Raw genomic sequence first — 26756 nt, 5'->3', positions numbered from 1 at the left:
AGTAGAGGCTGTCACCTTAGCGGACAGATTAGAATTTAGAATGATCTTGAAAATTCAAAGAAATGATCCAAATTTATCCAACATAAAGTTCTACTTAGGCAGAAAAATTACCTGCAATATTTGAGATGCGTAATATATGCAGTCGCAAAAACTGAGCATGGGTTAAAAATAAAACAAAACAAAGAAAAAAAGTGATCCTCCTTATATAGTGTCCAAGGGTAACCGCATATAGCAGTGAGGAAAAGAATGAACTTGTGTATAAGGAGGTCAGTTTGAATCCCCACTCTTTACGTATAAGAACTGGCAGAGAGCCTGCTTTGTGCTGTACCACGTGCAGTGTTTGGAGGTGTAACGGTAAATAAAATCATACATGGTCTCTTGTCTTCTATGGCTTACATCTAATGGATGAGACAGAACTGAATCACATCATAATAATAATAATGAAAATATATAGTTAAAAAGTGAGATGAGTGCCCTGAAGACAAGATCAGATGATAAAACTGCATATTAAGAGAACCTTAACCTTGAGTAAAGGTTAGGAAAGACTTTGCTGGTAGAGGAATTTAAGTGGCAATCTGAAGATTTAGTAGAACTTTATTAAGTAAATGTGGTGAGGTGGGAGGAGGTCATGCAGCTGAGAATATTCCAGGCTGGGAAAAAATAGTAGGAGCAAATGTTATGTGGAGCAAAGGAGCATAGTGTGTTAGGAGAATAGAAAGAAGGTCACCATGGCCAGTGTGCAGAAAAAGAAAAGAAAGTGGAAGTAATGTGAAGTTAAAGAGGTGACTGGGGACAGATTACGGAGGGCTTTGCAGGGGCACGTTGAGAATTTTGATCTTTGTTCAAGATGCCACAGAACAAAATGAGGAAAACAGAGTGGGCCTTCAGCAGGATGTAACATCCATGGCTTATTCATTGAAAAGCACATCTATTTACTGTGAGTAGGTTGCATTATCTTCAAAATCTCAGAGCCTTACGTGGGTACACATTTCTCACTCCTATGTCTGGCATTGCCTGCAGCAGCTTTGCTGTAAGCTTCAGACTCCAAGCCTGGAGTCTCTCAGAATTTCTCATTAGGGATTCCATATGTACCTGAGCATGCCTTTCTTATAGTAAGAGGTAGAGGAGGTGTGGGTGTGGAGGCAGGGACAGGAATGGCATGGGCCAAGCCAAACCAGGCAAACACTTTTAAAGGCTCTGCTCACAGATGCTTCATTCACACCTGCTTATACCACTGCTTCCAATAGCCGAAGCTAGTCACATGGCTAAGCTCAAAATTCATAGACTGGGTAACATGCTCCTTCTATAGGGGCGGGGGAGTAATTATTTGGTGAACAATAATGTAATCTGACAAGGGGTTAGTCTAGAAACCAGGAGTTGAAGTATTAAAGAGAAATTACTCTGGGCCAGTAAAACAGGCAAGGAAGACTCTATTCAAGAGTGTTGCAACAGAAGAGAGAAACCTGCAATGGGGGAAAGAAAGAGAATTAACAATTGCAGTTTTTCTAAAGTAACTGCTCTAAGAAAAGGGAGGTCAGGGGCCTATAGAAAGAAACTTATCTAAAGTTTAATCAAGCTGAGAGGCGCTTTAAGACTGTCTTGGTCAGATGGAAGAACAAGCTTGCAGTTAAAAGCATCTCAGAAATATCCCTTATAATCTCGTTCTTTATGTAATGATATACTCCAGGCATTGTTTAATTTCTTCTTTGAACCATGGATAAGAGGTCATGTGAGGGGAGTGTTTAGACAGAGAAGAATCCTAAAACATTCTATCTTCAGAGATAGAGCAAGAAGAGAGAACCATCAAAGGAGAGCAGGAAGAAGTGTTAGCAAAGCAAAAGGAAAACCATGAGAGTTTGGCTAACAGAGTCATGGAAAATGTGTTTTTAAGATGAAGTGGTTAACTTCGTTGGATGCTTCCAAGAGGTTATGTAGTATGAGAACAGAAAAGTGACTGTTGATTTTCATAACTTGAGATCCTTGGTAACCTTCTCAAGAACAGTTAGGAAAAGCTTATATAACATTTATCCATATTTTTTGACAATAGAAAATTTATAACGTTATTTAACCATGAAGGAATGAATGGAAGATGAAAAACTATATTTTATGCCTTGATTGAGCTCATAGTTTTGAAGGGAATAAGACATGCGAAAAAAATTAAAATTTTGCAAGTCCTGTGCTAAAGATATATCCAGTGCTTGGAAGATGGAGCATGGCCTTTTTCGCTCAGAGAAGCTTTCAGAGAAGGAAAGGTCCTACAGGCTGAGGCTTGAGAAGTGCCTGGCAATTTTCCAGACAGATGTTGGAGAAAAGACCTTTCCAAAGGCACTGACGGGTAGGTTTTAAAGGCTCAGAGGCAGGACATTTAATGGGATATTTAGAGAACTGCATTATCACCTTCTGAGATATGTAGAAATGTTTGCGATGGGGAGGTTGGTCATGCCATTGACTATAGGGTGTTACGAGCATTTAGTAGGAGGTAGTGATATTAAATTTCCTGGAAACTTTGATTGCATTCTACTGCTCAACTTATCCAGTAAACCCCAACAGAGCAATTTTAAACAGATAAACACTATGGTAGAGTATGCTACATGACTGAGAGGATGAGTAGTTGGAGAGTGGAAATGAAATCCAATATGACAAATGTTTTAGAAGTAGAATCCATTTCATTTGATGACTAATCAGTTGGGTCTGAGGTCAGGCAAGGTTGTGATTGCTGCATTTTAAACATGAATCATTGTGTGGGTAGCATTTCTTTTCAATCTGAAAGAAATATAAGGACAGAAGCAGAGGTCAGAGATGATGAGTTTGTTTTGGAACAGGCTAAAGGGTTTGTGGGACATATCCAAGTATGATGTCTGGTAGATAATTGAAAATAGGAAGGCAGACTTCAGAAGAAATTGGGAATGGAAATAGAGTTGAAACTATGTTAATATTAATGAAAACCCAGAGTAGGAAACATTTCTCAGGGAGAGTTAGAATAAAGAGAAAAGAGAAATTAATCAAGGTAAAAAATAAAATTTAAGAATTCTATTTGCTTTATTCAAAATTCTTTTGCCATACAAAACTTGTCTGTGTTTGATAAAGTTGTTCCTTTTTTATTGGAGTATAGTTGCTTTACGATATTGTGTTGGTTTATACTGCACAGCAAAGTGAATCAACTATACATGTACACACAAGTATATCCCTTCTTGTTTGGATTTCCTTCCCATTTAGGTCACCACAGGGCACTGAGTAGAGTTCCCTGCGCTATACAGTAGGTTCTCATTAGTTATCTATTTTATATGTAGTATCAATAGTGTGTATATGTCAATCCCGATCTCTCAATTCATCCCACTCCCCTCTTTCCCCCTTGGTATCCATAAGTTTGTTCTCTATGTCCATGTCTCTATTTCCGCTTTGTAAATAAGATCGTCTATACCAATTTTTTTCAGATACCTCACATTTGCCTTAATATATGACATTTGTTTTTCTCTTTCTGACATACTTGCTTTAAGGAAAGCAAGTGTAGTGATGCAAGGAACTGTATATTTTTAGTATACTCAAGCAGCGTATTTGGAAATTTCCACTTTATTTTGCATAATATCTAGTCTGACAATTACTAGTGGTCAAATAATACTATGATGTAGAATGGTTATTCTTCAGCTATTCCTTCATAATGGAATTGTTTTATTTTTAGTGTCTATTCTTTTTACGTTACTTAAATACTACTTGGAAAGTTATCAAACTAAGATAACTAATTATCAAGCTAAAATAATTTTCCATCCACTTTTCTAATTTTTTTCCTGTTTTATTTTAACTAAAAATAACTTTTAAAGTGTTTTTTTCTTAATGAAACCACTTGCTAACCTAGTAAACTGTAAGGATCATTACTATATCGTCAATCTTTGAATTCATGTTCCTAAGAGGGAAAATATTAATGTAAGAAGGGATTTCATTGCAATATCTTAATTTATCATTTTCTACTTCTGTAGACTCATGACAGTGATTTTAAAATTAATTCTCTTTCTAGTACAGTTGGAGATCGGCTTTATAACCTTACTGCATATTCTTATTCTGTTTTGTTACTTTTTAGATTCCTCATGACATTTGTGTAACATTTCATACTTTACAATTTATTTGCAGTTGTCATGTTACTTAATTCTTACTACAACTTGGTGATGTGGGAATTAGTAATGCCATTTTATGGAAAAGGACATTTAAAATGAGAAGTCAACATTTTACAGCTCATAAGGATAGAGTGGGCCCTCAGATCAGCTCCTCCCCCTCTATGTTGAATTCTGTGACCCCACCTGAGCAATTTCAAAATAATATCATATTTTTGTTAAAGCACTTGCTTGTGCTGCTCTTACAAATCCCTTGTGAACACATACTAAGTTAAAAAATCATATTCTTTAAAGAAAATGACTATGACATGATTGATTCCACCATCCCACCACATCCCTGACTTTTTTTTTTTTAAAACTAGGTACAAAGGTCTCCTATGAGATTGAAACTACTATGTTTTGGGGTTATAACAAAGAAAGGTTATTTTCATCTCCAACAGTTCCTTGCTGATTACTGTGTCCCATACCACAGAAAGGCCTGAATAATTTCATTAAAGAAAGCACTGAAGCCAAGAATAAGCATTCTTTCTGGCTGAACTGCAATTGCACACAGGTTGGCCTCTCATTTTTGCAGCAGTATTTTCATTATGTCAGTGGAAAGGCCGCCCCCTCAGTTCAAAGCAAAATGAGAAACTTAGACAAGGAAGTGGATCTTCAGCAAGAAAATATCTCCATGGTGCTGGTTGTCTACCTTTTTCTCAAATTTTAAATAATTGAAACTTTTATGCTTGCTACTATCAAGGACTATCTATTTTGATATTATTATATATAAGGCTCTGTTCTTTATATGTAACTATACAAGCTCTGGTGGTCTTCCCCCAAACAGTGTGCTGTGATGGTCAGTCTGAGCCTCTCCTCCAAAAGCAGCATCAACAAAGGGTCTGAGATCACATCAGTGTCCTCTAGTTGCAACTTATTATTTGTAAATTACAAAGTCACACTCATTGTAGTGCTTCTGTGTGGAAGTATAAAAAACTTATTATTGTTAATTTTATTTGTGGACACAAAATGTTTAAAAAATCTTAAAATAAGTGTAATAAATCCATCAAGGTGAAATGAAGTAGTTATAATTATATCTTTATCTCAAGCACATGCACAATTTGATTACTATTAATAATGGGAGAAGAATAGCATTATACTAAATTGGACCTCCTAGTAAACATGATTTTAATACTATTCAATATCACAAAGAATTGTGATTCTTTTGGAAACAGCATCAGAGTATAAAGTGCATCTCACGTTTGCCCATGACCAACAATGAAAATTCCATTTATAAGGAGAACAAACAATTGTAGATTTAGTGTTTAATGATATTTGTAACAACATTTATGAACTGAACTGTAGTTACTCTGCAAGTAACCAATTAAAATGAAACAAATGGCAAGCATAAGGATTTATTTAGCTACATATAGTGTCTAAGATCTTTATTTTAAAATTTAGTATTTTGTTCATCGTGGATTTTTGCATTAATTTTGATGTTTTAGACTATTACATTAAGATGTTACTTATTTTGATTGCTGATTTTAGGAAGTTCCTCTTAACTTTTGCACTGGGGCAAGTGCCTTATTTTTATCATCATGGCCCTGGCCCTGGACTGTGTTTAGATATTTTTAAGACAATAATAAGTTTTAATATTTGCAAAAATATACCTCTAGGAAGGGTTTCATCCTTAGCCTGCTATCTTAGCTAGCTGTCTGTAAATATCTCTTTGACGCAATGTTAGTAGGAAAAAAAAGACAGAGAGAGAGAACTATATATTGAAAGGATAAGACATGGGCTTCAGAATTGTACTGCAGAGAAGTGAGAAGAGAGTTTTGCCAGATTATTTTGCACTCTGGTACAGCATTCTTTTTAGAGGTCGTGGAACTGAAACCATAACCTTATCAAGTCTGGAGAAACCCTGTAGCCTTAGGTATGCCAAGCTTTGTATTTCAGTAAATATCACTAAATCATTCATCTTTATGAAGCAGTCAAATTACCTTAGCGCCTCAAAGGATGTCAAAGTTACCTGCAAAGAGGGTTCCTTGTGGAACACATTGGCAGTCTTCATAACCCCAATTATTCTGAAGAGGTAGATTTACCAAGTTTGCCATCTAGAAAAAGACTAGCTCTCTGGCCTGTTTTTTTTTTTCTCAGAAAATTTTCAGAGGAATTAAGGTTCTTCTGAGCATTTTCTAAAGAGCTACTTAGGTGTGATATTATTTGGAACTGGAAATAAAACTTGTGCCAGAAGAATTAAATTTGTACTAAGAAAGCTTATAAAAATGAAAACAGGAAATTTCTATTTCAAAACTTTTATAAAATATTGCCATTATATTTATTAACTATATGTCTGTATATAGTCAGAACATTGGATATTGAAGCCATGAAAATAATTTTTGATATAGTTTATGCCAATTTGCATTTCAAGGTTCAAACTGAAAATTTAGAAGCTAGATGTTGCTATAAAGAGTACAGAAGGCTTAAGAGATAACATATAATTAACAAAAATATAATCACAAGAATTCCTAAAATGTGGGTATGAAAGGACATGGTCAGAGACTATGCAAAAGAGACTGATACTGGCCTGGCTTAATTAATGCTGTTTATATTACTTGAGATATATTGGATAATCTAAAGCACATGCTATGTACAAAACAATAAATATTAAATATGAAGCAATTAAATTTTACTAGTGACAGTGAAATAGGCTGAGCCAGGTGTGTTATGAAACTAATGATATGGAAACTTCCTTATTAGGGTTTCAATTTTAATTAATTGTTTTCTAATCCCATGAGTTGAATCTTGCTTTGCTTATCAGGTCAGAAGTGTCAGTTCATTTTCACTTGTTGATAAAATATTTTGTAACATACTGGAGAAACCTGCTCCAAAGGAAACTCACAAAAGGTATCCAATAGGGTCTCGTGAAACCTTTAGACTTGTATGTTATTCTAATAGGAAATCACATTAGAAATAAATCTCAATATACTATGGCTAAAAAAAAATAAATGATGCCTGTGAAATCTTGTTGACTTACTCAGAATCACATTTAGAACGTATTAGAAACTGGGCTAAAATCACTTATGGAATACAAACCAGAATGTTTTCCTCTTCACCAGCCTGACTCCCTGTAGTCTTGACTTGATTGGTCAGGATGTACATTTCTCATGTTGGTTTTAGTATAGTTATCTGAGCAGCTTAAGTTTCAACGAAACTAAAGTCAATGTCTAGTGTTATTTCTTTTATAATATTATTCTTGTACGTGTTCTGCTAGAGATGGAAAACTGTGTATTTAAGAGGATATAGAGTTTAGACAGTTCAGAAATAAGAAATGTAAGACTATGTAACTAATCTATGCCGCTGTGGAAAGTCCTTAATTTGGGATCAATTAATATAATTGTAATAAGTGAGAAAGGTTTGCATTTCTGTTTTGGTGCACATCTGACCTGCAGCATTAACCGGTAGGATGGGCACCTGTGGGCTGAGGTTGCTTAGAGCGATACCCAGGAGGAGAATGGCCAGTTGCAAAATCAAAATTGACTTAGAATGGGTGGTGGAGTTCTAACATAGGTGACTGAAAATAAAATATAGACTATGTTGTTATTTAATAATAGGAATTATTTAAATATACCAGTTTTATAAAGATTTTTAGTTGTTGCAAAAACAATGCAAATGATCGTTATTTTCTCCCTTCACCCCACGTGCTATCTATTCGAGGAAAGATATGAATGTGGAGGTGGTGGGTGAGTGTTTTTCTTTCCCTTTGGAAGTGGCCTCTACAGCACCAAGAAAGCGTAGGGTAGCAGTGGGAGAAGAAAACAAGGGAATTTCTCTGGAAAATAAATAATACATGTTTTCTTCTTCATCTGAGGTCTTTATCCCTCATCTTAGACTATGTTGTATGCATGCCATTGGTCTTCTCAGCACTTCCGCAGTAATGCTGAAGGAGTAGACTGCTCTCTAAATAAGGACATATGGGATATATACACACATAGCAGTTTGGATGGAGTCACGTGCAAATGTCAGAGGATGGTTGGAACCTAAGTCTCAAGGGCTGCTGATGCCTCAGGTTTCTCAGGAAAGCATGCTTATACTTTTATATGTTAAAGTTAACTTTGCTTGAGGAGAAACCTGGATAGGTAGAAATTGGAGTGTTAATTTTGGCTTTGTCTCTATCATTTTTTTCTGGTATTTATGTTTCATCTGTAAAATAATACAATGTAGATGTCATATAGAACTGTGAGTTATTTGTGATTCTAAATAAGGTTGTTTCTAAACTGCCTTCTGAGTCTTAAAGATAAAATTATTTTTATGTATATTGTATAAGTAGAAGCAATGAGAATATGTTCTTTCCTTGACTGAAACAATCACATTCATTTGTCTATAATCATATACTCTGTTGCATTCACCTTATGATAGATGAATTACACAGTCAAGTATCTGGAAAAGGAATTTTAATTATAATGTGAGGACTTTAAAGGCAGAAAATAAATAACAAAATCTACTCTGGAATCAACATTAGGAAAGAAGCAAAATAGAAGGGAGGCAGGTAATACTTGTTCAAGTGCTTTATGTTTTGAAGATTAACTTTATACATGTAGGATTTTTGCCACGTTTCCTGTCACCTGAGTATTCCAATACACTGAGTTGAATATTTTGGGGTCCCCGAAAGGAGTGTGAGTATCATTCTGTACCTTCATAAGCTCAAAGTTCACATTCAACAGATGTTGGGAAGCCATTTAATGTATCTGAACAGGTCAGTCAGGTGACCAAGACTGTGACATGGGAATTTTATCTGGAATCAGTGTTCCGGATAAAGTAGAATGAGGAGGTGAGTTCGAAAGTTGCTGTGATTATCTAAACAATAGAAAGAAGGGCTTCATTAGGGCAGGAGAGTGAGATTAAAAAGATGTAGACTCCATTCAAATTGCCACTTTACACGCACTTACCTTCCAAGGGAAGTAGAAGTAAAACACACTGTTTCAAGCTTACATAGTGAGGAAGAGGGGCTTAATGAACACTGAGCCTTACTATGTGCCATCCACAGTACTCCATTTACATGTATTATCTCATCCAACAGCAACAGAAACACAGTCCACAGGAAAAGAAAGAAGTCATGAAGGGGACTAACAAAGAGGGACACCATGAGTTTTGGACACAGAAGACCTCTAGCAGAATTTGGAAATTCAGGAATGGAGTATCAGTGATTCTGGAACTAAAAGGAAAAATCTAGAAATGATCATTAAAACTTTGAAAGTATTTAAAATAACATGTATGTTTAGAGAAAAAAAGATAAGAGCATATGCTGGTCTGAATTTTAGTTACTTTTATTGGGTGACAGAAAAAACACAAGCCAATGATAAAGGCAGATAAGCCAGCAGATAGCTAGCAGAATGTCCAAAATAATGCTGTATCATCAATACTGGAGAAAAAGAGAGTTTTAAAAAGTTAAAACTGAACAAAAGCAATATATGCTATAAAGAAAATGAGCAGAAAGAGCATTAAGGCAAAGCTTTGTATTTTGAAATTAGAAAATAATTTGTGATACAAAAATTTGAGCAAATGGGAACAAATTTGTAGCCACCTGTGAGAAAATTCAGAGACCAGGCCAGGATACAGCAGATCTAATTCCAGACAATATTTTTGAGAGGTGGATCTTGTTGAAAATTCAAGTTGGGAAAATTTTGGGAGCGCCATTGGAGAATACAGTCAAGCTGGGGCATTCAAACTGATTAACAGACAGAGAAAATAGGTCCAGGTTCAATCTGGAAGGGATTGAAAGGTGAAATGGTAGCAAATCTGGGAAATAGATATCAGTAACATTTATGGGATGAGAAACTCTGCAATAACCTCACTCACTAAGATTCAAAAAAGGCAAATGAATCCCACTACTGGGCATATATCCAGAGAAAACCATAATCCAAAAAGAAACATGTACCATAATGTTCATTGCAGCACTGTTTACAATAGCCAGGACATGGAAGCAACCTAAATGCCATCAACAGATGAATGGGTAAAGAAGATGTGGCACATATATACAACGGAATATTACTCAGACATAAAAAGGAATGAAATTGATATATTTGTAATGAGGTGGATGGACCTAGAGACTGTCATGCAGAGCGAAGTAAGCCAGAAAGAAAAAAACAAATACCATATGCTAACTCATATATATGGAATCTGAAGAAATGGTACTGATGAACCCAGTGACAGGGCAAAAATAAAGATGCAGATGTAGAGAACGGACTTGAGGACACAGGGTTGCGGGGGACGAAGGGGAAGCTGGGATGAAGTGAGAGAGTAGCATTAACATATATACACGACCAAATATAAAATAGATAGCTAGTGGGAAGCTGCTGTGTAACAAAGGGAGATCAACTCAATGATGAGTGATGCCTTAGAGGGCCAGGACAGAGAGAGCGGGAGGGAGTTGCAGGAGGGAGGGGATATGGGGATATATGGATAAATACAGCTGATTCACTTTGGTATACCTCAAAAGCTGGTACAAGAGTGTAAAGCAATTATATTCCGATAAAGAGCTGAAAGAAGAAAAAGGCGAATGATTATGATCAGTAAAGAATTCTGATACTGCAAATCTGGATTCTGTGTTTAAAAGAAGAACCAATTTCTTGCTGCAGGAAAGAAATAGTGTCTTGCTGGGTAATATCTTGTGGTCCCTGTAGCCCTGGCCCTCAGCACAGTGCCTGGCCCAATACAGTCTGTACATGAAGCAGGAGGTTCGTGAATGAATGAGACATAGTGGGTTTTGAACAGGAGGATGAAATGACTAGGATAATATTTTAGAAAGGTCCCTCTGTCTGCAATAAGGAAAATAGATTTACTCTGGGAATGATTGTAAACGGCCAGACTATTGCAGAAACATAGATGAGAGCTGTAGAAGAAATAACCATGACTGTTTAAATGGGGATAAAGTAAAATGAATAGATTGAGAGGTGTTTGAATTGATGAATCACCAGAACTTGGTTATCAGAAGTATGAGGGGAGGGTGAGGGAAGGGTTGGGATGGTGCTCAGGTTTCTGACTTGAGCAATAGGATGAAATATGATGCCAACAACTACACCAGGAGGATTTATAAGGGATTCATCAGGGGATGGGTAATGACATGATGATGATTTCAACATTAGATTTGGTAAATTTGGTATCTTGGTGGACCATCCAAGTAAAGATGATCAGTAGGCAGATCTTAGAAGATAGACTGGGACAAGCAACACTGAGATACGGGCTTTATCAGCCTAGATTTGCTTATTAAAACATGAAGGGAAATAAAATTGCCCATGAGAAATATACATAGAAAGGAGATAGAAGGACAGATAGATGTCTGAGGAATGTCTGCACTAAAGGATGGGCAAAGGAGTTCGCTAAAAGAAACCAACGAGTGGTTTCGGGAGTGGAGACAAAATAAGGAGAGCATGGCGCTGCTGAAGGAAGAACTAAGGGTGATACAGCTGCATAAAGGTCAAAGAAGATCAAAACTAAAAATATATGTATTTTTTGAATTGCTTGTAATTAGGCCACTGACCTTGATGAGAGAAATTTCAGGGTAGAGAAGGAGGAGGAGCCATCTGTAGTGTTAAGAAGTGGGTGGAAACTGAACCCTTGGAGTCAGTGAGTGTGTTGGGGACGTGAGACAAGGTTGACAAGTGATTCAAATAGAAGCAAAGAGTTCAGGCTCCTCTTTTCAGCAGTTTGGTGTTGGATGATGAAACGGGGCTGCAGGTTTATATTATTATATTATATCCTCCAAACTTCCTCTGACACCTGTCACGTAGAATGACTGTGGATAAAGGGCCAGGTCCAGAGCACTAATTGTGGGGTTTTTTTGTTTGTGTTTTTTTGTATGTTTTTTTGTTGGTTTTTTGTTTTTGTTTGGCTTACAATGTTATTCAGAGTTGTGGACAGGAAAGAAAAGAAACATTATTGTGGGTCATTTTTTCTAAAAGCAGACAAATCCTAGTTTTACCATAATCCTTCCTTCATTTCATTATTTTCTCACTTTCCTTATCTTCTTGCTATTCAAAATAGGCCAGAATATTTTGTCTTTCCTCCACCTAAGACATAACATAAGGTTTTAAAAGTACTCCTTTCATGGAATTTTGAATTACACAGTTTACCCAAATTCATTATATAGCTTATAAAAACTTCAAAGTGCCAAAATGTATTATATTGTTATACTTTAAATGAGTCCTCTTCCTTGAGAATAAAATATATATGTATATATAATCAAAGAGTGGTATTAAGAGTAGTTAACAACAAAATAAGTCCTATATGGATATCTTTATTTTATCCATATAAATATATCTCTATCTTTATCCATATAAATATATGTATATCTTTATCTTTATCCATATAAATATCTATCTATCCATTTATCTATACGCATGCATTTGCACAAGCTTTCCGTGCTTGGTCTTTTATAGGCAAATGTGCATAACTATCAACTTTGGTTGATGTATCATCCCTTTTAAAAAGATTATTACAACGTAGCCACCATATCTCTTGACTCTGATCTTAATATTTGTATAAAATAGCACCTTCAATAAACTTTAACTCCATGAAAATTAATACCTGAATTAAAGAAAACTGAGTTCCAGACTTGTTATATGAAACAAACTGCTGATAAAACATTCCCTGTAAGCCTGTAGCCTATTCCCTTTCCACATTGACTGGGCTTGACACTTTCCATTTGAGAAAATGCCAATATGGTTAAGTACATTTAATTTTTACTTTCATATTCACCCTCCACAACAGTGCAGATTCAGACATTTTCCCATCCTTTTTGGATCCTCAAAATCTATATTTATTTTTAAAAATATAAGAATGGAGGTATAAACCTAGGAAATGATTTAATTATACATAGTATAACATTTTATTGACTTTTGTATGTTAAATTTGTTCTACTGTGAACAGTAGGGAGTTACATAGACTTCAAAGACCAAAACTAAAATCAAAATGAAACAAAAACAAAATGTGTTAGCTCAGCATTCTTAAAGTTTTTTTCCTGACCTCTGTTTGTTCATGTTGCTATTCTAAGTAGCAAGTGTTAGACGTGACCCCTGCTTTTAAGAGGCATATTCTGCACAAATGATAGAGAAAATCTCACACTAATGTATCAGTAAACAGTTTACATGATTTATATTTTATACATAATTGTTAGAAGTGTATGTTTGTTATAGAACACAGGACTCCAGATATGGTCTGATCAAATACAATCTTCAGAGCACTTATTTTTATCAGCACGTTTAGCATCTCCCTTCTCTAAAATTTAAGTCTGATGGGAACAAATATGTGTTTGATTTGTTCTCGTTGGTTATCGCTATATTTGCAATACTCAGAAGTGTCTGGCACATCAAATGAGCTCAGTAAACTTTTGGTGGTGATTTCTATTATCCTTAACATGAATTCCTATTTTTTGTGGTTACTCATGTGATTTTATTGCGCATTTCCTTCTTACCTCTCTCGTTACGGTCGACTCATATTCAATATTATCAACTCTGACTTCCAGATTTTTGTTTTTTCCTTCTTTGTTTTGAAAACCATGACTCCCCACATCCTATATGATGATGTAATTTACAATCGGTAATTGATGCTGGTTTGCAGGAGATAGGGAGAATCTCATTAGCAAAAATGTGGAATTGAAAACCAAGAAGATTGTAAGGTAAGATAATCACTTGACAGATATAGGCAGGCTGAGTTCATCACTGAAGAGAGATGAAGACAAAATGAATTAGACACGGGAGAGTTTCTTTCAAAATTAGGATCGAAAAACGAGGATTGTTGATAGAAGGAGCCTCACACTTGAAAGAGTTGCTTGGAAGATTCTAAAGTAGTACGGACTTAGAGTGGTTGGAATGGCACTCTAAGAAGGCAGTGATGATTACAGTATCAGGAGAATTTCAAAGACTAGAATTCATTTTTGGATGTTTAAGTGAAGAAATGAATCTATCCTGTAGCTCTATCATCCATAAGAGGAAAGTATGCAGTCTCACAAGACAACATATAATTGAATAATGGTTATAGAAAATGCATTTGATTTGGTAGTAATCTCTTCCCATGGAGAAAAAACTAATGGTGATTGTCAGCTTCTGTGAAAATTTTAGCAAACAAACTTAAGGAGATAAAGTCTGTACTTCAAAAAAGTACTTCACCCCTTCCTACCCAGTCACATTTTACAAATTCCTATAGAAATGACACATTTAACTCATCTCAATGTATAAAATTATTATTTAATCTTTCATTGTGATAAAAGAACATTTAAATTATATTTCTATTCTCCTACATTTAAACTTTTTTAAACTTCTCTTTAGGTTTTTTTAAAATCAAAGTTACTAAAATCTTTGAGAAAGAAATTAGAGCAAAGTAAGACTTAAGAAGTATTTTTAATGTTTAATAAGAAAGTGGTTATTTTTCTTTATCTACTATGTGGAGGTGAGATTCGTTTTAATAACTTTACATACTGTGTTTGGAGAAAAGCTAACTTGTATTCAAAGAGAGTGTTCAATTAAATTTTTTAAATATAGTACATGCATCTTTAGGCAGGTTTCCTTCTGCAGATCTTAAGTTGGGGAAGTTTTAGATATGAAGTATCACTATCAAGAAGCTTAGGTAGTTTAGCTTTAGCTCCATGATTCTTTTCTCCATTATATTTTTGAATACAAAATAAAAATCAAGTTGGTCCAAGGTGTCCTGCAGGCTACCAAATGCAGTTTAATCAGAGTGCCATTTTTTGTTGTTCCATTGATTTTAATTATTGGAATGCACAATTTTTTAATATGCAAATAAAAGTTTTAAAACCTGAAAAAAACCCATCTGTCTAATCTGATATCCTGATGAGGGGTAACATATGTAGGTATATTATGAATATGCCATGGTTCATCTTCTTTTTTGTACTGTTTACATTCTACTTCATTTGAAGAACCTTTCCTCCCAATTCCAGGTAAAACAATGAGCTGTAAGTCTAGAAATCATCATTCAGGAACAAAAGTGTATGAATGTCTACATCCATGAATTTCACCAAAGACTACAGAGAGAGTTACATGGTGTCCTGCTATTTGCAGGCACCAGCAAGTTTTCACAACCTAAGATCAAGGTTAAATACAAAGAATTATTACAGTGGCTACTTGAAATGGTACAAAATTGCCCTGGGAAGTATGGCCAAAAACAAAACAGCAAACAAACAAAAACAGACCTTAGAGGTCAGTATAAGGCAAAAATATCCAAGTAGTATGTTACTGCATAGTTACTTTATGAGTCAGTTACAGATCTAGATAGATCTTAATGGTAGAAAACAAAAGTTTATTTGAGTCATACAGTGCAGCTTATTATTTATTGTGAAAGCTACAAATGCAACTATTTAGGGCATTTGCCTCATTCCACATGATGACCTGTAATGTTGATGCAGCCCATAGCACTGACATTTCTCTATTATTCTTTTATTTTATATTTCTATTATCATGATTAAGTGGGGAAGATCTACAATATTCTAAGACAGACAAGATCGAGAGTTCTTATGGCTATGTCAAATATTGGAGACGTAAAAGTAAAGCCTCATAAAAATACTAAACTTCATTGAATTGTACACTTAAAATGTGTCATTTTATAGTATGCAAATAATATCTAAATAAAGCTCCTTAAAAAAAAAGATACAAGCAGGACAGGATATCACTTGAAGCCACTACTGCTTTGTGACTTGGGATTCTTGGGTCTTCAGTGAAATACAGTAGTGTCAGTTATTCATCCCCGATTTTTTTATTTTAAATTGCTCCTTTCCTCCAGATAGCTTTCCTTCTTCAAAAATGTCCGGTCAATTTCTATCCATAAAAACAAATATGAAACAGAGCAAATATTCTCCGTCCTTCTTTCCTCATTTTCTGCCTTCCCCTAGGTTTTAGATTAAAAAAATGGTCTGCACACTCTATTTCTACATCTTTAGCCCCCATCCTGTTCTAGCCCCTCACTTTACTATTGGATTGAGACTGACTGCAGAATTCACTAGTTATTCTTGGATTGCCAGATGTAGTGATTTCTCCACAGTTCTCATCTTCCTGGAACTCTCTGAAGTAGGGGACCTTCTTGAGGATCTTTTTTCATTAACACATTTTTTATTTTGGGCTTAAGAGATTCTATTTTTAACTTGTCATATCCCTTCTCTAATTAGAGTTTTACAGTGTTATTTCTTTTTGGCTCATTGTGTAGGTTCCACCTCTCCCAATCCTAGACTCTTCCCTCCTATATTCTCTCATTCTCTTGGCATTAGCTCTCACACCTCTATGAAGGTGATGCCCATATCCCCAGCTCAGTCCTTACTTAACTCTTGGTACATATTTTCCACTTTCTTTTTGATTTCTCCATTATCTAATCGTGAACTTAAAAAAGGCACCCTTTCTCTTTCCCCAGGCTTTATCTCCCAATCTTAATAACATATTCATACATCTACTCAACCATGTTGTGATGGTTATATTGTCTCTAATCCTACCTCTTTTTCTTTTTCTTTTTTTAAGAACTTTTATTGAGATACAGTTAACAGACAATAAACAGCATATATTTAGAGTGTACAATTTGGTATCCCAATCTCCCAATTCACTCCCCCCCAACCCTCCCCGCTTTCCCTACTTGGTGTCCATATGTTTGTTCTCTACATCTGTGTCTCTATTTCTGCCTTGCAAACCAGTTGATTTGTACCATTTTTCTATAGTTCACATATATGTGTTAATATACGATATTTGTTTTTCTCTTTTTGACTCATTTCACACTGTATGACAGTCTCTAGGTCCATCCATGTCTCTACAAAGGTCCCAGTTTGTCTACTAACTTTGGGTTCTGTTTGCTCTTCTTTCCCTAGTTTCTTTAGGTGGAAGGTTAGATTGTTTATTTGGGATTTTTCTTGTTTCTTGAGGTAGTAATCCTACCTCTTTTTTTATCCTCTATATCCAGTCAGTTACCAGGTTCTGTCATTTCTGTCTTGAAATTTCTTTCATATTATATAAAACCTTTCTCTGTTTTCATAGTTATAAACTATTCCCAGGACTTTAAAGCAGGGAAGGGACTGTGACATATACAGTCTAGGAATAGAGAATTCCCTCAAGACACTACTTTTTGCAGCACTCCAGGAGGCTGTCCTGACACACAGTTCAGCACAATGTGAAAGAACAATGTCTTTAGAATTAGGCCAGGATGGGTGCTATCACATATGGCGCAGTGCTGTGAATTAGAAAAAAGAATCCTAAAATACACATCTTTCTATCAAAAAATAGTTGTAATTTTGATTTTGTAAGACAAATAAACTCTCTTGTCCCCTGTGGGAGATTTTCAATAATAAATATACCAATCTACCTCGTTGTATGCCCTTATACGTGGTGTTCCAATGAGTGCAGAAATTGCCCAGCCATACATGGTAGCACTGTGTGGGTCTCCATTGTTCAAATCCTGGCCTTGCAGCTACATAACATTGGTAATATCCTTAACCACTTTAAACTTCAGATTCACGACCTATTCAATATGACTAATACTACTATCTCTTTTAGAGCTTTTAGCAAGGGCAAATAAGAATATGTATATATATATAAAAATTAGCAACTTCAAGTTTACCTGCATATGTTCTCAGTCTACTGCCCCAATAGTACATATCATTAGAAGATGCCAGATTGTGGAATTCCTTACACTAATGTAAAGACAAGATGAAAATACTGGTGGTTTTAACAGCTCACTATAAATCATTAAAATTTTTGTCTCTGAGAATATTTCATGAGGACATTGCAAAAGCATTAGAGGAACAGTTGTCCTATTTTTCCAATAACTAAAGGTGTAGCTCAGAGCCTACTGCTTATACCTGAAAGTTGCTGCTAGCTATTTGGACAGAATGATGACAGAGCTTTTAACATACTACCAGAAAATGTCTTGGTTTCATCATTTCCATGTTATGATTATATTTTACTACTCTCTTATTTTAGGGTCAGCAAACTACAGGCCATGGGCCTTATCCAGCCCATGTACTGCTTCTGTAAATAAAGTTTTATGAGGACACACACTTATGTGTGCATTATCTAGGCTGTTTTCCCACCACGTTGGTAGAATTGAGTAGTTGTCACAGAGAACTGTTAGTCCACTGTTTTCTATCTGGCCTTTCTCCTAAAAAAGTTTGCCGATCCCTGCCTTTTCCATCACTTTAAAAATACGGATTCACTTGAACTTCCATCTTGCTCAACTTTGCACATATGAGAAAAACAAAGATTGTATTACCGTGGAGTACAGTGAGCCTTGTTTTTCCTTCCAAAGTATACTGTATGGGACAGCAATGGAAAGCTAGTTTCTGTGTGCTGCCTTAAACAATACAATTCTTAGGTTTAAAAAACATACAAACAAAAACCCCCTAAGGCAGAACAACTTGTTTCTTGTCACCAAGTTCTTATTGGCATTACCTAGAAAATGTTTCCTATAAGAAATAAGCTTTTCAACAACGGAACTTTTCCTTTCTTTTGACATTAAAAAGTGATAGTGAGAAAACATCCATTTAATAGTCAGAAGAGCCATGAATTTGATGGCACAATGATGGAGTTAGTTTCCTGTTGGAAACTGTTTTTGATTGAAATTCAGGGAATTCTTGATTAGCTATTTCGTTCATTAAAGCAAGTAGTTGAAGCCATACATTTCACATGGGAAAACAATTCCTATTTTTCAAGATTTAAAAAAATAATAACCTGTGTTAAAAGCTTGATAAATAGTAGTTTCTCAATCTTAGCTATTATTTTTATTCTAAAGATTGTTTATTAAGTAAAATATGTCAAATTAATTCAACATATCCTTCAAAAAGTCTGTTTAATGCTCAATTCCCCATCTGTTTGTTTTGAATTATTTAACAGTTCTTTCTGTGTGCTACTTCTCATTTTTAAAAATGAATAAGAATTTAACACTCCTCACTTTTTTTTCAGCTATAATTTAAAAGAATTCTACCAAAGACACAATTTAAAAGCCAGTTGTCTTGTAAAATAGGTAGCCAGTGGGAAGTTGCTGTATAACAAAGGTGGATCAACTCGATGATAGATGATATCTTAGAGAACCAGGACGGGGAGGGTGGGGGGGAGTCGCGGGAGGGAGGGAATATGGGGATATATGTATAAATACAGCTGATTGACTTTGGTGTACCTCAAAAACTGGTACAAGAGTGTAAAGCAGTTATATTCCAATAAAGAGCTTAAAAAAAAAAAAAAGCCAGTTGTCTGATGTCGTTTGGGTGTGTAGATACACCTAAAGGTATAATTAGTTATGGAGCAAGGAAATATACAGCATGCCTTAAGAGATTTGTTTTTATCAGGCTACCCAATTTCCTAAATATCAGTGGGCAGAGATTGAACCTTAATTATAAATGCATCCTCCAAGAAGTTTGCTGTCAGTTAAGACAGTCTTTGTAGTGTGTTATAGAGTCAAGTCATGAAAGTTGTTTTCCTATTATTAACTGTGAAGCAGTTAAGAAATACTTTGGGATCCAATATAGGAAATCCTCAAGGTTAAATAAAATTGGTAGTAGAAATGAAATTTTTTATTAAAAAAAGAAATTGATTACAAAAACCATTTCCACTGATATCAAAATATCGGTACAAAGTACAAAAGGATGCATATTGGCTGGATTATGAAAGGTGTTCATAGACAAACATAGTTCAAAGCAATCTAGTTCTGATTCCTCCTCCTGCCATTGTTATAAGGATTCATTTTGGCCGGAAATATAAATTTCTCTAAGTCACTGTAGTTTGGAGAAAATGTAAAGAATTTGAGGTTGGAATTTAGTCTGGATTCCTAAGATCTTTTGGACCATGAATCTTTCTTTTGAAAAGGCTTCAGACTGAAGTGTAGTCTATATTTTATATTGTATTCTAGACTGCGGTCCTACAAAGCTTAAAATTTACTTCCTTTGGGGACTATAGCTCATCGGTACAGGGATGTGGAAAAGTTGTTCTGCACTCTTATTCTACCAGGAGTGCTGCTCACCGAAACAATCAGTTTATTCAAGTAATTAGAAACCAATGTGGAGTATTTACACACAGTGAATACAGCCTAAGACAAAAACTATAGTTTGGGAAAATTACAAGAAATTAGGGTTGGACAGGATGACCATGAGAAGCTACCTATCTCAGATTATGTAAGAAAGGCATACTGGCAAGATGACAGATAGACTTGTTGCATGCACATTCCAGCTGGGAAAAGGGATAAAGAATATCTGAATAATTAGGCTTTAAAGTTTAAGGCCATTACTGATTTGGAATGTTTGAGATGAAAGATTTGAAATATTAGCCAAGAATTTATTTAGTTGTCAATAATGTGGGAAACTACAATATGGTTCTAGGATATCCAACAAGGAAATAAAATTTGAAATTGTTTCTCATACTTGTCTTTGTCTCATACTTTTATAGAGTGTCTTTTTCAAGGAAGAAAAACCAAACAAACCTCATTTTAAGGTTCATCTCAAAATTCCATGAATTAAAGGAGAAGGACTTTAAGGAAAGGTCAAGGCACTCTAGTCAAGCCTCTTGTTTTGGTTAGAGGTTCAGGGCTCATTCAATAAGAAGATATGGTGTGTTTTCTGGAATGGCTGATTGCACTAAAGGGTAGACTTTCTTTTTTAAAGAATTTTATGCGAGAATGACAGAAGCCTCTTTTCTTCATCAAGATGTATGACTCATTAATGAATCAAGCTTTGTCTTACACTAGACAGCAATCACATGCTAACTAGTAAAGTTGCCTCTGTTAGCAAGGACTGTCTCATCCATGAGCAGCTAAAAGTGGAAGCCAAATACATGAAAATAAATTGGATGCAAAACAAACTCAGTATCTTGAAATGTAAGTGATCAGCAAAAGGAATGATAATCTTGGGATATAAGCAATGACTGTATTAGGTCTCTTAAGCTATCTTTGAATAGATGGGTAAAGTGCTAGAATCAGGCTAACCAACAACCATGTCTGGGACAAAGGGTCTCAGAAGAGACAAAGGGATGAAGTCAGATGTGGAGAGATTTTGTGTAAGTCACCAGAAGAAACACTAACACTGCATTCTCATACTTGCGTGTGTATTTCATTGGGCATCTGTCTTGATCATTCAAAATAGAAAACTTAAATCTCAGTTCAGGCTGAGCCATTGCACATGGCCTCAGTCTTATGCTGAGGATGTGTCAGAGATCCCTGGGTAAACTTTCCTCTCCTTTCCTAAGGGTTCCATTGGAGACAAGTGCCCCACCCCTCCCCGTATTAAGAATAACTTAAATGTAGGATGATTTCTGTTTTTTTACTATCTTATATGGGATAAGGGGAGAGTTGGCCATTGTTATTTCTGCCTTCCATAAAATTAGTCACCAAAGTGAAGTACTGGAACAAGAGTACCCAAAGCAACATCATTAGGTGAATAAAGCAGCATAAAAGGCCATAAATTTAATTATCTCTGTGTGTACATTGTGTCTTCTCATTTGTACTCTATTACAGTCAAAGCGGATACTTATTGATTCATTTAATGTCTGCTTATGTTTTGGTTTCTGCATCTGATTTCATATTCTCTTAGGAGAAAAATATAGCTTTTCCTTAGAGTAGCAATGTAAATGATCAAAGTAACTGATCTTTGGGAACCAAGTGCTCTCTTTTCTGTTCTCTTCCTTTTATTATTTTTCATTAGCCATTTCAGGAGATTAAATTTTCTTTAGACTACTAATTGGATGTAATTTTGCCTTGTCACTTAAGAAATTGTTAATCCTGGAAGTTAAATTTTGTGACAAAGCAACATTTCGATTGATTTACTTTTCAAATCTGCTGTAACTAACAAAATGTGTCTATTTCTTGAGGTCTGTAATTCTCCAGTATGAAAATATTGAGTAATGAAAGTATATCTTGAAAAGATTTTTCTCCCCAGCCCATCACATGGTTTTTCCCCTTAATTAAAAAAAAAGAGGGGGGGAGGTGCCATTCTAAATGCTGACTGCACTTTTCAATTGAGCAGAGGAAAGCACATAGCAGCCTCCTGTATCTTACTGAATGCAGCAGACATGCTTCAGTCCTCATCAGGTGTGGTCTCTGCAGCCTCCACGCTCTTGCCTAGTCAGGCTCCCTCCTTCCACAGATCCTTGTTCACATCTTCTGTCATGCCATACTCTGTAGAATTTTCCTGAGTTTCTTTGTTTCTCTTCAATTTCCTTTTGTGGTTCATGTTCCTTTGCTCAGTCTTGAAATGTCTGCATTCTCTAGGACTCTGCTGGCGTTAGCTTCTCTTCTCACTTCCCAACTCTCCTACATTATGCAGTACAGCTAAGTCTTTAACAACACAAGCTACAAAAACCAACTACCTACATTTAAACCTGTGCATTAGTTTCCTATCACTTTGTAGGAAATTACCACAGCTTTGTGGCTTAAAACAACACTCATTTAGCTTTTCACAGTTTTGTAGGACAGAAGCCTGGGTGGAGTTCAGCTGGGTCCTCTGCTCAAGGTCTCAACAGGCTGAAATCAAGCTGGAGGCTAAGGCAGAGGGCTCATCTGAAGGGTTGAATCTTCTTCCAAGCTCACTATTGTTGGCTGAATTTAATTTCTTGTGATTGTAGGACTGAAGTCCCCGTTTTCTTGATGGCTGTTGGCCAGGGCCTATCCTCAGGTCTTAGAAGTTGCCTGTGATTCTCTGCTACGTGGCCCCTACAAAGACCTTCTCACACTTCCAATCTGACATCCTTTTAAAGGGATGAACTGATTAGGGCATGCCTACATCATCTCCTTTTTGGTATTGATTAACTCAAAGTCAACTGATTAATAACTAAATAGTAAGAATTGTATCCCATCCCATTTACAGTTTCTGCCCTGCACAGGACAGGAAATAGTGTGTACAAGGTGTGTACACCAGGGGTTGGGAGTGTCGGAGGTCATCATAGAATTCTACCTATCACGTCCTAGTTCTGTCATTTACTAGCTATGTGAATTTAGGCAAATTATATAACTTCTCTGCACCTTGGTTTTTTTCATCTTTAAAGTGGGATGATAAAATATTCTTTGTGGAGTTACTTTGAGGATTAATGGGATTGATACACGTAAAACCCTTAGGACTGCGCCTGAAACGTAGTAAGAGCCTGCAAATTTTCAGTTATTATTAATCTATTTTTCTCCCCATAGATATTGTGTCCACTCCCATGACTTCAAAGTTACCAATATTCCTATGACTTCCAAATTTATATCTCTCTCTTCTGAGCTTCAGACACTTAAAATTTCATAATTCACATCTCCACTTTGATGTTTAATAAGCAATTAAATTGCAGTTTTTAAATCTAAACTTACGATTTTACTTGCAAACCTGATCTTTTCTAGTGATGTTTTTCACAGTAAATAGTACCATTTCATGAAGTTCCTTATGTTTTCCACTTTTCTCTTCCTTTCCTACCATTCAGTCATTAAAAAATTATTTTTTGGAGTATCAGCTATGTGGAAAGCATATAATGGCAGAGGATATAACGCTCAGTAAAACAGATACAGTCTCTGCCCTCGTAGAATTTATAATCCCATAAATTAGAGACTCAGATTATACTCTACCCCACAAAATTTACTGAAACAAACACATTTTCTCAATATCTTTTGCAAACACTCAAATCAAAGCCACTACCTCTCCTGAATATGAGGAATAACCCCTCACTGGGTTCGTATATTTGCTCTTCCTGCACTTTTTCTCCTCCTTATCAGAGCTACCATCTTCAAGGAAACCTTATTACCTCACTCATCTGCAGAAATTCTTTCAATGTCCTCCTGTAATATGTAAGATAAAAAAAAAATCTTCTTCATAACCTGCCGTGCTCCTGCTGAAGCTCTCCAGCTCTGTACACCCCTACCCCGTCCCCTCCACCCCATCTGTGCTTTAGTCTTACGGCCTTGGTCCTGCTCCTCCACGGTGCCTCGCTCCTTCATGCCTCCGCACTCTGCACCTGCCAGTCCTGCAAAAATGGCTACTCGCTCTCTTTCCTGCTCTATCTTTGCCTGAAAATTCTCAGTTTAAATTTGGTTCCTCGTGGAAGTCTCCCCTAATCCCTCCAGACTAAATCAGGAACCTCATTATACTCAACTTCATGACATTTAATATAACATATAGTTATTTATTGATTGGAGTCATTTGATTAATATCAGGCATCATTCTGAGGAAGGGATGTTTGAGACAAAATCTAAAGAAGAGCTAGACTTCGCAACTGTGTTTCATTTGTGAGGGAATGTGACATAGTTTGTACTGTATTTTAAATGTGAAGGCTAATCTCAGAATGGGCCTTGAGGGGACAAGCTGCCTATATAACTACCTCTGTGTTAATTCAGACCAAGCTTATGCTAATGGTATTGGGAGGGGGGGGCATATTTGTGATCATGAGGGTTACTGAAGACCTGAACAAGAATGTGAAAAACTGTTCCATAAACTGTAAAACTCAAAACAGGATTTTTGTTGCTGTTATTGTTAATATCACCAAAATATCAGTTTATCCAAACACTTGAGCTAGGTTGAATTTGATCCATTTGATTGCACCCAAATACTTGGTTTCCTCTATCACATTATTTAGGTCTACCTGTGCTTTTTTCCCTTAAATTTACATATGTTGTGTGTGTGTGTGTGTGTGTGTGTGTGTGTGTAATACCATTCTATCAATATATAAACATACATTTGGACTACACACACACACACACACACACACACACACATACATTTGGTGTATGTGTGGTGTATATGGTATATACACTTGCTCCTTAAAATATATTTTAGTCTAGTGCTTAGTAGCATAAGATGGGGCAAGTTCATCAGTTCTATTATTATAGTTTTATTTAAAGTGTTAATTTTTAATACAATTCAATAATGCTTCATAAGATGATATTTGGGATATAACCCATCAATAGGCTTTGTAAACAATAAAACAAGTCAAATTCCTTTGGCTTAAAAGTGTTTACTGATTTTTAAAACATATTTTACCAATATTCCAAAACTTTAGTGGTCAAGGAAATAAACAAAAACTTCTAGAGAATTAAAATGCTTCTAATTTTCTGTAGAAGATATTAAAAATCATGGCTAAAAGTAAAAGCACCTTTATCTTCAAACTAACTGACTGCAGTTTCATAATTATTGATTTGTAGATATCTGCTTTGGATGGTTTCTGAAGCTAAATTCAGAACACTCTTAAGGTAAGCAGTTTACTTGGGGGATGTGTGTTTATGTGTGTATATTTTAGTTTTAAAGAATAAAAATATATGCCAAAACTGTGTGATAGAATATTCAAAAGTATTTCTAGTAACTAAGCATTGAGAAATTTTCCAATTCATGATAAGCACAATGATATTGGTTCCGTTTTATCTTTTTGTAAATTTCTCAAGTTCAGTAATATCAAAATATATGATAAATTGTTTGATGACTACTTATTAAATGTCCTCTCAGTGCCCTCTCAGACAATACCCATACAAATAATTCACTGTGCAGATACATTAAACAATTAAAGGAGAATTAATGCTGAATTGTGTAGTGTTCAATATCTCTGAGTTAATAGAGGTTGGAATGAGTTATCAAATATGGGCTGGAGTAATGGGGGCGTGTCATGGAATTAATAATAATAATAATGATAATAATGATGATGATGATGCCACCAGCAATAACAATGCTATTTACTTAATGTTATAACACAGGCACTCTACTAAACAGCTTATGTGCTTTAGCTCATACAATCTTCACAATTTTACAAAGCGAACATATTCTTCTTCTTACTATTATTAATCTCATTTTACAATGAGAAACCTGAGGCTGGTTAAAATTATGTAGCTGGTAAGTGGCATAGTGACAAGCTAAGGCCTAACGAACACCCAAGTTTTGGTTTCCTATCACTATTAAACTACCTGGAAAAGATAAGTGTTAAACCAAATTGTGCGAATTTTGTACTGAGGAGACAATGAGAAGGGAGTGTTTTGTGGTACGAAGACCACTGACAAAAGCATGAAAGATCCTGTAGATATGCACTGTGCTAGAGTGATGAGTTGGAATGCAGAGCATTTGAGGAAAATGTAATAAACATTGTAGAGCCAGAGCAGACTGAGATTATGGGCATAATTTGATGGATAATATTAAGTGAATGTTCCAGTTTCATGTCTAGTGTCCTCTACCTGCAAACTACTAAACTGGTTTATTATCATTGGAGTTGAGTATAAGAATCTACAATCTGGCCAGGGCGATTAGTTAAAAAAACAATATATATATATATATATATATATATATATATTTGAGAAGGGAATATTTTGTGTGTGTGTGTATATATTAGAAAGGATCTTTGAAAATTATCTAGTCCTGTCAAGGCATGAAATGATGTCCTAATTCTAATAGAGGCCCAAAGACATGGAAGCAAACAAGTATAAAGTTCTTTATGATAGATTAGATAAAAGGAATAAAGAAAGGGAGAACGGAGAGGGTTTTAAGTTTATTCTCGCAGCAAAAAAGGAAAAATTTCAAAGCTGGTAGAAAGGGAATATAACCTGTTTTGTTAGAGAACAGAATGAGTTTGATTTCTTTATGTTGCATCTGAAATATTGAAGGGGACCCACATTCACAGTTCTTACAGGTCACAGAAAGTTAAATGAAGAAAAGAGGTGAAGATTTGGTCCTAATTCCATTAAATGTATTTATTACTTTAT

At 35.5% G+C, this 26756-nt stretch overlaps 1 protein-coding gene across 3 annotated transcripts in view; it reads left to right on the top strand.

The window, feature by feature from the left end:
• CNTN1 (contactin 1) overlaps positions 1–26756 on the top strand; it is a 329895-nt gene that overhangs the window by 54306 nt on the left and 248833 nt on the right. For 2 of the 3 annotated variants that reach the window (XM_057703537.1, XM_057703539.1), the window contains exon 2: positions 25218–25265. The exons of the other annotated variant lie outside the window; for it this stretch is intronic. The gene's annotated coding sequence lies outside the window, so the exon portion shown is untranslated. The remainder of the gene's footprint in view (positions 1–25217; positions 25266–26756) is intronic. 3 annotated transcript variants of the gene reach the window in all.

This window comes from Hippopotamus amphibius, chromosome 12, assembly GCF_030028045.1.
Source record: "Hippopotamus amphibius kiboko isolate mHipAmp2 chromosome 12, mHipAmp2.hap2, whole genome shotgun sequence".
In the NCBI taxonomy this organism is placed as follows: Eukaryota; Metazoa; Chordata; class Mammalia; order Artiodactyla; family Hippopotamidae; genus Hippopotamus; species Hippopotamus amphibius.
The sequence above is the reverse complement of the archived record's forward strand: the minus strand, read 5'-3'. Positions and strand labels throughout refer to the sequence as shown.